The following is a 12,394-nucleotide window of genomic DNA, read 5'->3' as shown; positions in this document are numbered from 1 at the left end:
CACCAGTTAGAATGGCTATTACTAAAAAACTAAAAAATAAAAATTAACAGATGTTGGCAAGGTTGTGGAGAAAAGGGAACGTTCATTCACTGTTGCTGGGATTGTAAATTAGTTCAGCCACTGTGGAAACAAGTTTGGAGATTTCAAAGAACTTAAAACAGAACTACCATTTGACCCAGCCATCCCATTACTGGGTATACACCCAAAGGAAAATAAATCATTGTACCAAAAAGACACATGTACTCCTATGTGCATTGCAGCACTATTCACAATAGCAAACACATGGCATCTACCTAGATGTCCATCAACAGTGGACTTGATTTTTAAAACTGTCATATGTATACACCATAGAATACGATACAACCATAAAAAAGAATAAAATCATGTCCTTTCCAGCAGCGTGGATGCAGCTGGAGGTCATTTTCCTAAGTGAATTAATGCAGGAACAGAAAACCAAATACCACATGTTCTCAGTTATAAGTGGAAGCTAAACATTGCATACACATGGACATAAAGATGAGAATAACAGACACTAGGGCACTGGGGGCTACTAGATGGGGAAGGTTGAGAGGTGGGGAAGGGTTGAAAACCTACCTGTTGGTATTGGGCTCACTACCTGGGTGACAGGATCATTCATATACTAAATCTCAGCAACACACAATTTACCCACGTAGCAAACCTGCACCTGTACCCTCTGAACCTAAAATTAAAGTTGAGAAAAAGCAAAAACAAAAGCCCAATTTAAAAAATGGACAAAATACTTGAACAGATAGTTCACCAAAGAGGATATAAAGATGGCAAATAAGCACATGAAAAAATGTTAACAGCATTAGCTATTAGGGAAATGCAAATTAAGATCATGATGAGATACCACTATTTACATATTAGAATGGATAAATAAATACTAACAATCCCAAGTGCCAGCAAGGATGTGGAGCACCTGGAGCTCTCATACATTGCCAGTGAGAAAGCAAAATGCTATTGCTATTCTGGAAAAGTTTGCTAGTATCTTATAAAGTTAAACATGCAATTACCATATGACCCAGAAATCCCACTCCCAGGTTTTTACCCTAGAGAAATTAAAACTGGCTGTGTATGGTGGTTCACACCTGTAATCCCAGCACTTTGGGAGTCCAAGGCGAGTGGATCACTTGAGGTCAGGAGTTCGAGACCAGCCTGGCCATCATTTAGTAGAAACCATCATCCATCTCTACTAAAAATACAAAATTAGCTGGGTGTGGTGGCACACGCCTGTAATCCCAGATACTTAGGAGGCTAAAGCAGGAGAATTGCCTGAACTGGGAGGCGGAGGTTGCAGTGAGCCAAGATCATGCTACTGCACTCCAGCCTGGGCAACAGAGCGAGACTCTGCCTCAAAAAACAAAACAAAAACTTACATTCACACACACACATGAATGTTTATAACAGCTCTATTCATAATCAACAAAAACTGGAAACAACTCAAATGTCCTTTAACAGGTGAGTGGACATATACTGTGGTATATCCACACAGTGAAATAATACTCCAAAATAAACTGCTGATACACAAAACAATTCAGAAGAATCTCAAAGGCATTACACTGAGTAGAAAGGCCAGTCTCAAACGTTACACACTGTATGATCCTATTCATGTGGCATTCTCAAAAAGACTAACAGGCATGGCTGCATGGTGATGGCTTGCGCATGTCATCCCAGCACTTTGGGAGGCAGAGGCAGGCGAATTTCTTGAGCTCAGGAGCTCCAGACCAGCCTGGGCAACATGGCGAAACCTTACAAAAATTAGCTGGGTGTGGTGGTGCATACCTGTAGTCCCAGCTACTCGGGAGGCTGAGGTGGGAGGATCACTTGAGTCCAGGAGGTTGAAGTTGCAGTGAGTGGAGGTTGCAGTGAACCAAGATCACACCACTGCACTCCAGCCTGGACTACAAAGTGAGACCCTGTCTCTGAAAACAAAACAAAGCAAAACAGAAAAACAACAGTAACAGAGACCAAATAGAAAATACCAGGGGTTAGGATTATCTGGGGTGATGGAACTGTTTTGTATCCTGATTGTGATGATGGTTATACAAATCTCCACTTTTGTTAAAATTCATAGAATTGTATACAGAAATCAATTTTAAAATAAATCTTGCTGTGTATTCACTTTATATTTACATGAGAGTTATGATTTTACTTTTACACAAATTGTATTCTAACACCATAGATGGAATGTCTGTCTTTATTCACTTTCTGCATCTCACCCTAGGGGATGCTGGTGTGACCTCATGACCTGCACCCCACTTTTTACTCTGCACCAAACACCCCTAAACAGCTTGACACAAACTTGAACATTTTCAGTAGCAAAGGAGGCAATCATCGTTTGGTTAAAATACTTCTGAGCTGGTAAATAATGGCTTATCTGTCATTTGTGCCTTGGCAAGGCTTACTTTCTCTACTTTCCACTGCTAGCTGAGAGCCCACATTGGGAGAACCAGCAGTGAGGCTGGACAGCCCTCTGGGAGGCAGTGGGGAGGATGTCCACAGCCACTCACTAGAGCAGCTTTGCAAGGAACTCACGGAAATCTAAAAGGGAAGATGCAGGGGTCAGGGGAGTCACAGCCTCCTCACTTCACAGCTGTGCCAGGATGCAGCCTATCCTCTTCCAGTTTTTGGCTTTAGCTGTTTTTCCTTAAAAATTACCAAGGTGCGGCCAGGCATGGTGGCTCACGCCTGTAATCCTAGCACTTTGGGAGGCCAAGGCGGGTGGATCACGAGGTCAGAAGATCGAGACCATCCTGGCTAACGTGGTGAAACCCTGTCTCTACTAAAAATACAAAAAATTAGCCAGGTGTGGTGGCAGGCACCTGTAGTCCCAGCTACTCGGGAGGCTGAGGCAGGAGAATGGCTTGAACCTGGGAGGCAGAGCTTGCAGTGAGCCGAGATTGAGCCGCAGCACTCCAGCCTGGGTGACAGTGCGAGACTCCATCTCAAAAAAAAAAAAAAAAAAAAATTACTAAGGTGCAAGTCTAATAAATGATACCATTATAGATGCCTTTTTGGTTTTGAAGCACACAGGCTCTCAGCTGAGCCACAGTCACACAGAGACAGATCAAGAGGCACCATCTATGGCCAAACATGACTTTGGGCAGAAGGTCTAAAAATGAACGAAATAAGAACCTAAGTTTCCAGGACTCCAGACAGTTTGGTTACTCCAGTGTGGGCTGGGAGGCTGTTCTACAACCCCAGCCGTGACCACAGACCTGCTTCCCTGTCCAAGGACTTTAGCTCTTTTGCATGATGAGAGAAGTCTCCAGAACAGGCCTGGGTGGGATTTTGAGTAGGTGGAGTTCCAAGGAGCACAATGCTGTTTCTAATACCTGATTTACAGTCAACACTGCTGCTAGTTCATTTCCATTTTACCAGTAGAATTTTGTCAATTAACCAGTGATATGCAAATAAATGCTTCTGTTTATTATTAAAAAGAATTGTTGCCTTATCTGAATATCTACCACACTGCTCTCCATGACATTAGCCTGCTTTCTGCGGGCAGATTTTCTTACACACCTTGTTCATTATAATGGGATCTGACAATATTAAGATTAAACAGTAGCTTTGATTGCAGCTTTTATTTTGTTACCTTCTTGAGAACAAGGAACTTACAACAACAAATGTGTCAGAGGGTCAAGAAATCAAGAAAACGGGGCTAGGCCAGACCAGGCAGGTGAATTACCTGTTTTGTTTTGTTTTGTTTTGTTTTTTGAGACGAAGTCTCGCTCTGTTGCCCAGGCTGGAATGCAGTAGTGCGATCTTGGCTCACTGCAACCTGTGTCTCCCAGCCTCAAGCTGATTCTCCTGCTTCAGCCTCCCAGGTAGCTGGGATTACCAGCATTCCCCACCATACCCAGCTAATTTTTGTATTTTTAGTAGAGACAGGGTTTTAGCATGTTGGTCAGACTGGTCTCAAACCCCTGACCTCAAGTGATCCACCCATCTCGGCCTCCCAAAGTGTTGGGATTACAGGTGTGAGCCACCATGCCCGGTCAATCACTTGTTATATACTCATGCATATTGAGCATCTGTTACACTAGCAGTAAATTAGGGGGTTTGGGAATTATTTAACTTTAAGTATTACTTGAAGCACAAGGTGGGAGGGAAGAATTGACTGAGGTCCAGATGAATTTTCTTTTTATTTTGAAGAAAAGAATAGAAAAATAATCCTGTCAACTGCTATTTGAGAATTACAAAGCTCTATATTAGTTTTAACAAGTACAAAAAGTTTTATACTTTCTAATTAAATATTATATTTGCTGCAGCTAAGTAAAGGAGGGAGGTTAATCATGTATCACTGAATGCACCCACCATGCATTCTAACAAAATCTCTAAGCAAAAGTTAGTATTTCCCAGAGAGATCATCTTAACCCCTTTCTCTTATTTGTAAAAAAAAAAAATAATAAATTGGACATTGTCACATACATAGTTAAGATTTTAGTAAATTAGAAACCAATACTAGGAAGGTCAATTAGAAGTGCAGGAAGCACAGATAGGTTCACCTGTTTTCTAAAATTGCAAGGTGGTGTTGTAAGATTGGAGAGCTCAGTTCCAACAGTCAGTCCAATACTTCGTCACTGAATAGAGTGACTATTCAGAGTTACCTACAAAACAGAGGCAGGAGTGTGTCTCACAGAGCGTGCTGCCTGATGTAAGAACAAGGAGTCATTTGGCATGAAGGAGAAAATATCTGATACACCTCCAGGAAATGCAATCTTATGAACGATTAAAAAGAGAGAATTTCCGGGAACTCCTGAACTGTAGTTTCTTATTGCTATAAATAGAAGCATTTCTTTTGGACTTCTTTCCCATGAAGTCTGCCAGGTTATATTAATAAGGGCTTCAGTACTTAAATAAATTTCATTTCATGCATATGGAAATAAACACTTGGAAATTATAAAATTAACTCCGGTAAAATTAATTCTCAGAGCATCAGTTTTTGGTTAAAGACAGCAGAACTTTTACCTCTTCTGCAGAAACTTTAGCAAAACTACCTCAGGAAACAGGGATTTACTGTGGGATCCAAAGCTCTAAGGTTATTTTTCTACATTCATAGGTGGATGAAAAGGAGAGCAGGTAAACATATAGAATATTTGGCTGGCTCTAAATCGCTTATTGACATTTTCAAAGTTTAATCCCTTGCTCCTTTTTGATACCATCGACTATTGAAATACATAATTTTAGGACAAGCCTGGTGGGAGAAATACAGGTCATGAACCCAGCCCTCTTGGGGTTTCAATTTAAGCAAGAAGATTTTGTTATCTGGAAAATAATCACAATACCAGGCAGCATTCAATAAATTCCACATGAGTGATAAAGATGTGAAAGTCTCCAGGAGTTCAATGTTGAAAGAAATGTATTCAAATTGGGTGTCCTATTCCACCCAATTTATTCCAAAAGGATGGGAACATGGCATTGTTCAAAGTAGAGATAGGATTTGTTCTGGGTAGTGTCTGATTGTGTGAGTGTGTGTGAGTGTGTATATTTCTTTGTTGTCTGTCTTCTCACTAGGATGTAAGTTCTATGAAGGCAAAGGTTTTTGTTTACTGCTGTATCTCCAGCACTGGAACAATTCCAGGCACATAGAAGGTGCTCAATAAGTATTTGTTGAATGAATGAATTGTAGAAAAGAAGGTAAGAAGGTGTTTACATGTGACTAAGAGACAATATCTGTTTCTGAAAGACTTTAGTAGTCAAGATTTGGGGGAGGAAGCAACAACAGTTTAAGTTATGGGTAAAAAGAGGGTAGTGGGAAATTATTTTAAAAACAAAAATGTTTTAGGAAATCATTATCCTGTAGATCAAGATTGTCTGAGTGACAGAAGTATTAAATAAAGCATTTGCTGTAAATATCTAAAAGGCTCTAGACATGATCAGCGTGGAAAGAGGATATGAAAAAGGAGACAGAAAAACAACTAACTTTTAAATGTGTGTAATAAACTCACGTTCAGTCAAGTGAACGTTCATGAAAACTGGTCTGAATACAAAAGAACAGTGTAGACAGAATTTATCATACATTTCACAAACAGATCTAGTGAATGCTATTTTTAAATGTTTACATTCAAATGTCCTCTATAAGGAAAAGCTTTAGAAGAAATGTTAGATATGTTGGTTTCGGTGAAGACTAAGGAAGGAGGAGAGTGGATAACCAGGGAACGAATTAATCACGTCTCCTATGAGTGTTTTGCCATTAAGGGGAATACAACTAAAGCCTTCAAAACCAAAAGTAATATGGTGCCTGGTCACCCAGGAGACAGAGATTCAAATTTACATGCTGCATGGTAATGATATTCATCAGGAAAAAGAAATCCATACTTTCCCTTTCTCTTCTCCATATTAGAACACTTCACATGTAATTGATCTTACTTCTTTCCCATCTCTTCTCTCCTCTCCCTTTCAAAAATGTAGCACTCCATGGTTCTCGATGTCTCATTATTCTTTGTCAGTATCTCTCACTTTTTTAATTTATTTTTTTCCTTTATGATCTCCTGTTAAATTTTTTTTTAACTTTTATTTTAAGTTCAGGGGTATATGTGCAGGTTTGTTACATAGGCAATTTGTGTCATGGGTTTTTTTTTTTTTTGTACAGATTGTCTCATCACTCAGGTATTGAGCCTAGTACCCGTTCATTATTTTTCCTAATCCTCTCCCTCCTCCACCCTCCACCCTCCAGTAGGCCCCAGTGTGTGTTGTTGTTCCCCTCTATGGGTCCATGTGCTCTCATCATTTAGCTCCCACTTATAAGTGAGAACATACAGTATTTAGTTTTCTGTTCCTACATCAGTTTGCTAAGGATAATGACTTCCAGCTCCATCCATGTCTCTGCAAAGAACATGATCTCACTCTTTTTTGTGGCTGCATAATATTCCGTGGTGTATATGTACCACATTTTATTTATCCAGTCGATCATTGATGGGCATTTAGGTTGATCCCATGTCTTTGCTATTGTCTCACTCTTTTTAACATAAAATATTCCCAATGGCTTATCAGACGAATGCAGTTAAAATATTTTATTCTATTTCCAGGAGTCCAAAGTTTTAATAGTCATAAGACAAGAAGGGTTGACCAAAAGATAGGCAACAGGACAACAGGGCTATGGCTAATCTACCCCTCAATGGACCAAAGGCTAAGAAGGGAAGAGAGAAGGGACACACATTGAGCCCCTAAGTGTGCTAGGTGATGGTCAGGCACTTTCCTGACACCATCTCTCCTCTTACAGCAGCTCTTTGAGGCAGGGATCATCATTTTCATTTACAGTTCAGAAGACCAAGGCCCAGTTGTGTCTGAATCCAAAGTCTCTGTGTTCTCCCTCATGCCAAGAATCCTCTTAAATCCTAGGAGTGCTTCAGGGTTTATCTTGAAGTGGGGAGTGAGCTGCCAGAATGTGCAGAGGAAGAGGGAGAGTGAAGACAGTACAAAGAAGGAATAATTATTCTCATTTGTTTATATTTGTTCTCCCTGGACATACTGTAAAGGAGTCAAACATCTGTTCCTTTCAACAAACAGCATTCAATAATTAAAGTAATTTTTAATATTATTAATCAATAAATAATTTTTTACTGCCCCTGATGAGCCTGATACTATTCTAGGCTCTACGGATATAAAGATAAAAAAAAAAGCGTGGTCCCAGATCTCAAACAGCTCATTGTTCAGTAAGAAAGACAAATAAATCAACACAAATCAGTGCAGGCTATGGAAGAGATAGAATCCATTCACAAAGGAGTTTCAGTTTCATGGGATGACTAAGGGCTGTGTTCTGGAGATCTAATGTACAGCATGGAGACATTATATTATATTTAATAACACTGTATTGTACACATGAAATTTGCTAAGAGAGTAGATCTTCAATGTTCTCACCACGAAACTACAAAAAATGAAAGAGAACTCTGAGGTGACAGAAGTGTTAATTAACTTAATCGTGGTAAACATTTCACAATGTACACAGATATCAAAACATCATGTTTAAATGTACATAATAATTCATTTGTCAATTAAGCCTCGATAAAGTGAGAAAAAACTGTAGCTAAATAATTAAAAACCCAAATTCACAAAAAAATGGGCACAAAATAAATGTTTATCCTGGTGTGATCAGAGAAGGCTTCACAAAAACAAAGCTGTAAAGAAAATAAAGAATGAATAGGAACTTGCCACAAAACAAGCAAGGCTATTCCAGGGTGGGCCATGCTTGGAGTATGGGCTTCAGCTATAAGATGAGAGGGAACTTTCTTTTAGGCAGAGTCATATGATCTGACTTTCATTTAAAAAGGTGTGTAGTGGCTGGCCATGGTGGTTCACGCCTGTAATCCCAGCATTTTGGGAGGCCGAGGCGGGCGGATCACGTGAGGCCAGGAGTTTGAGACCACTCTGGCCAGCATGGCAAAACCCCGTCTCTAATAAAAATAAAAATAAAAATTAGCTGGGCATGATGGCACGCATCTGTAATCCCAGCTACTCAGGAGGCTGAGGCCCGAGAATTGCGTGAACCTGGGAGGCGGAAGTTGCAATGAGCCAGGATCACACCAGTGCACTCCAGCCTGGTGACAGAGTGAGACTGTGTCTCAAAAAAAAAAAAAAAAAAAAAAAAAGGTGGGGGCTAGCACCTCTGGGGGCACATGCATGGAGGACGGGTTTATGGAGGGCTATGCGAAAGTGGGAGGATTTACAGTACGATAAGGAGGTTGATGTGATTGACATATAACATAAAGGCCTGAACTAGGGAAGTAAAAGTGAAAATGAAGGGAAGAAATAGATGTAGGAGAGTTAAGACATAGAGTGGATAGGACTGTCTTGGTCATTCCATATTGGGGATAAATGAGAAGGACTTCAAGATGATTCCTAGGCATGGGTGATTGTATGGGAATATGGTTAACATGAACAAGCACAGGGAAGAGATGGGGAGGGAGCTTGGGAGCTGCGGTGAACAGTGAGTTCAGGTTGGAACATATTGAACTTAAGGTGCCTTCAGAGTGACAGGGCAGAATACTCCACCAGGCAACTGGACACACAGGTCTGGACTCAAGAGAAGGGTCTCAGCTTTGGAGTGGGAGCTAAAACTATGGAGAGTAGGAACAGGAGTACTACTCCTGGAGAACATTGATATTTACGGTATTGCAAAGGATGAGAAGATAGCACCAAGGGCCAAAAAAGAAGGGATTTATCTATAGAACAAAGTGACATGGATCTAATGAGATCAAGATGTGAGTGTTTCACAGTGTTATGGAAAATATCAGTGTCAAATATCACAATAAAGCAAACTATAGCTGTGTGAAGATCAGCAGCTTAATATTCACAAGTACACAAAATGAGTTCCCACCCAGAAGGATTGCCCAAAAAATTTAGGATTAAGAACCAGATTGAGCTGTAAGAAAAATAAGACAATTTTAAAAAGCCAAGAAGAGCAGAAGAACCAAAGATGAAAGCTGATGTGTTCATTCGTCTGGGTGAGGACCAGAGGGAAAGGTGCACTTTGATTGAGGGACTATATGTACAATAAGGTCCTGTGGCTGCTCATCAGTCAAGTGGCCTGTCCCTAGCAAGGGAGCAGAAGGCTGAGTCTTTCCCAGGGCCATAGCTGGGTGGACTAAAGGGGAACACTTGTCTCAGAGGCAGCTGACATTCTGGATGGCCGGTGAAAATAAGATTGCATCTCCTGAAAATGCACGAAGAGACAGAGATTGTATTTGATTGCTGCCAGGCTTTTGAACTGGAAGGCTGTTTTGGAATTGGGGCCAGATTTGGTCCCTTAGCAAACCAAGGTCACATGCAAGCTACAGTTAGAGGAGAGGCCGTAGAAAAAAGCAAGCAAGGAAGCAAGTGCAAGTAAGTTACCATGCAGGTGGAGGGAGAAAGAGAGAGGGGAAGAGAGATGGGCAGGCCCTGCAGTTGTCACCTGTCCCATTGAGGACCCTCTGCATCCCTGCACTGAATTCCTTTATATCCTTGTATGGTTGGAGTGGGTTTTGGCTCCTCGCAACTGTTTAGTACAACAATAATAATAGCAACAGGAACTGACATTGGTTGAGTGTTTACCATGTGCCAGGCACCGCGCTAAGCATTTCACACGTAGTGACTTACTTGAGGCTTACAACAGCACTATGAAAATGGTTCTATTTTTATTTCAGTTTTACACATGAGGAAACAGAGACAAAGAGAAGGTAACCTATTTGCTCCAGATGCATCATTTATAAGTGTGGAACTTGTCAGAAATAACCTTTTCCTGCCAAAGTTTGGATTTCTGTCCTTTTGAATAAATGTGAATGCCTATGAGTGCCAGCCAGGCACTGCGCTAAATACAGGAGATGAAAATAAATTATTCAAATTAGAACATTCCTTGTTCTTGAGGAGCTTTTAGTCCAGTGGGGAGAGGCTCAGAGAGGCCAAAGGGTAGGGCAGAGCAAAACAAAGAAAACAGAAGGACAAGGAATGGAAAGGAAAGGGAAGGAGAGAGGAGGGAAGGGAAGGAGAGAGGAGAAAAGGGAAGGAGAGAAGAGGGAAGGGAAGGAGAGAGGAGAAAAGGGAAGGAGAGAAGAGGGAAGGGAAGAACAGGGAAGGGAAGGGAAAGGAAGGGTAGGAGAGGGGAGGGAAAGGAAGGAAGGTGGAGGGAAGGGAAGAAGAGGGGAGGGGAGGGAAGGAGTGGGAGGGAAAGGGAAGGAGAGGAGAGGCAACGGAAGGAGCAGGGAGAGAGAGGAAAGGAGAGGAGAGGGAAGGGAAAGAGAGGGGAGGGAAGAGAAGGAGTGGGGAGGGGGAGGGAAAGGGAAGGAAAGGGGAGGGAAAGGAAGGAGGGGGGAGGGAAAGGAAGGAGAGGAAAGGGAAGGAGAGGAGAGGAGAGGAAAGGGAAGGAGAGAGAAGATGGTAGGTCAGGGAATGGGAAGGAAGGGAGAAGGGGAGGGAAGGGAAAGAGAGGGGAGAGAAGGGGAGGGAAGGGAAAGAGAGGGGAGAGAAGGGAAGGGAAGAGAAGAGAAGAACAGGGAAGGGAAGGGAGACAGGAGAGATGGGAAGGGAAGGAGAGGGGAGGGAAAGGAAGGAGGGAGGAGGGAAAGGAAGGAGAGGGGAGGGAAGGGAAGGGGTGGGAGGGAAAGGGAAGGAGAGGAGAGGGAAGGGAAAGAGAGGGGAAGGAAGGGACGGAAAGGGGAGGGAAAGGGAAGGAGAGATAAGAGGGTAGGTCAGGGAATGGGAAGGAAGGGGAGAGAGAAGGGAAGGGAAGGGGAAAGAGGGGAGGGAAGGGAAGGGAAGAGAGGAGGGAAGGGAAGGACAAAGAAGTGGAGGGAAGGGAAGGAGAGGAAAGCTGGAGAGAAGGGAAGAGAAGGGGAGGGAGGGAAGGGAAGGAGAGGGAAGGGGAGGAGAGAGCAAGCAGAAGCTATGGGACTGGAACCACAGGAACAGATGAGAAGCAGTGATGAGAATATTGAGCAACAGAGACTCTAACAACAGAGAAGAAAGCCAGAGCAGAAAATAAAGCAGTCTGAGGAGGAGGGCAAACCACTGCGTACGCCTTGGGAGACTTGGGGCCCAGCCTCCTTGGAAAGCAGGGGTCTGGTATCTGTTCCCCACAGCCTCCAATGCCACCGTGGCCCTTACAGGCTTAAGTCTACCATAACTCAATACAGTTTTTCAAAGAATCCAAGAAAGTTCTCACAGAAGAAGTATGTTTTAAAAATATGTAAACATGTGGGGCCGAGCAGGGTGGCTCATGCCTGTAATCCCAGCACTTTGGGAGGCCAAGGCAGGCAGATCACGAGGTCAGGAGTTTGAGACCAGCCTGGCCAACAGGGTGAAACCCCATCTCTAGTAAAAATACAAAAATTAGCCGAGCATGGTGGTGCACACCTGTAATCCTAGCTACTTAGGAGGTTGAAGCAGGAGAATTGCTTGAACCAGGGAGGCAGTGGTTGCAGTGAGCCAAGATGGGAGATGGTGCCACTGCACTCCAGCCTGGGCGACAGAGCGAGACTCTGCCTCAGAAAACAAAACAAAACAAAACACAGACCTCAAAACAACATTATAATTGTCCCAACCAAGTAAGAGTGTTGCCCTATTTGCCTCTCCTCCTCCTCATTCCTTCTCCCATGGAGGGTCAGAGACGGTGAGGGAGGTGGGGAGGGCCGTGGAAGCAAAAGTGGGGCGGGAGGAGAGAGCGTGGGACCACACATCTGGGTGTGGGGTTCCCCACCTGCAAAAGTCAGCAGTGGGAGGCAGAAACCCTCACACTAAGTTGGTTACCCAGGGTTGGGCTTTCAAAGGACTGATTAGAGACTGCTGTCCCTGTTGCCAAGTTTTAATTAAAGTGACGGTAGGACCCTGTTGTTCCTACAAGTGATCCAAGTGACCGGAGTTTTTGGCCAGAGCCAGAAGACAATTCTCTCCGGGT

General features: G+C 42.8%; 1 protein-coding gene across 7 annotated transcripts in view; it reads right to left on the bottom strand.

Annotated features, from left to right (window-relative positions):
- The window catches only part of ARMC3 (armadillo repeat containing 3), a 110,699-nt gene that overhangs the window by 16,927 nt on the left and 81,378 nt on the right, over positions 1 to 12,394 (bottom strand). The window contains exons 17-18 of one of the 7 annotated variants that reach the window (XR_008668810.2): positions 4,530 to 4,631; positions 615 to 700 (exon numbers count right to left, since the gene is read on the bottom strand). The exons of the other annotated variants lie outside the window; for them this stretch is intronic. The gene's annotated coding sequence lies outside the window, so the exon portion shown is untranslated. Of the gene's footprint in view, positions 1 to 614; positions 701 to 4,529; positions 4,632 to 12,394 lie in introns of those variants that run through there. 7 annotated transcript variants of the gene reach the window in all.

Source organism: Gorilla gorilla, chromosome 8, assembly GCF_029281585.2.
Source record: "Gorilla gorilla gorilla isolate KB3781 chromosome 8, NHGRI_mGorGor1-v2.1_pri, whole genome shotgun sequence".
Classification (NCBI taxonomy): Eukaryota; Metazoa; Chordata; class Mammalia; order Primates; family Hominidae; genus Gorilla; species Gorilla gorilla.
Note: the sequence above shows the minus strand (reverse complement) of the source record. Positions and strands in the feature narration are given on the sequence as shown.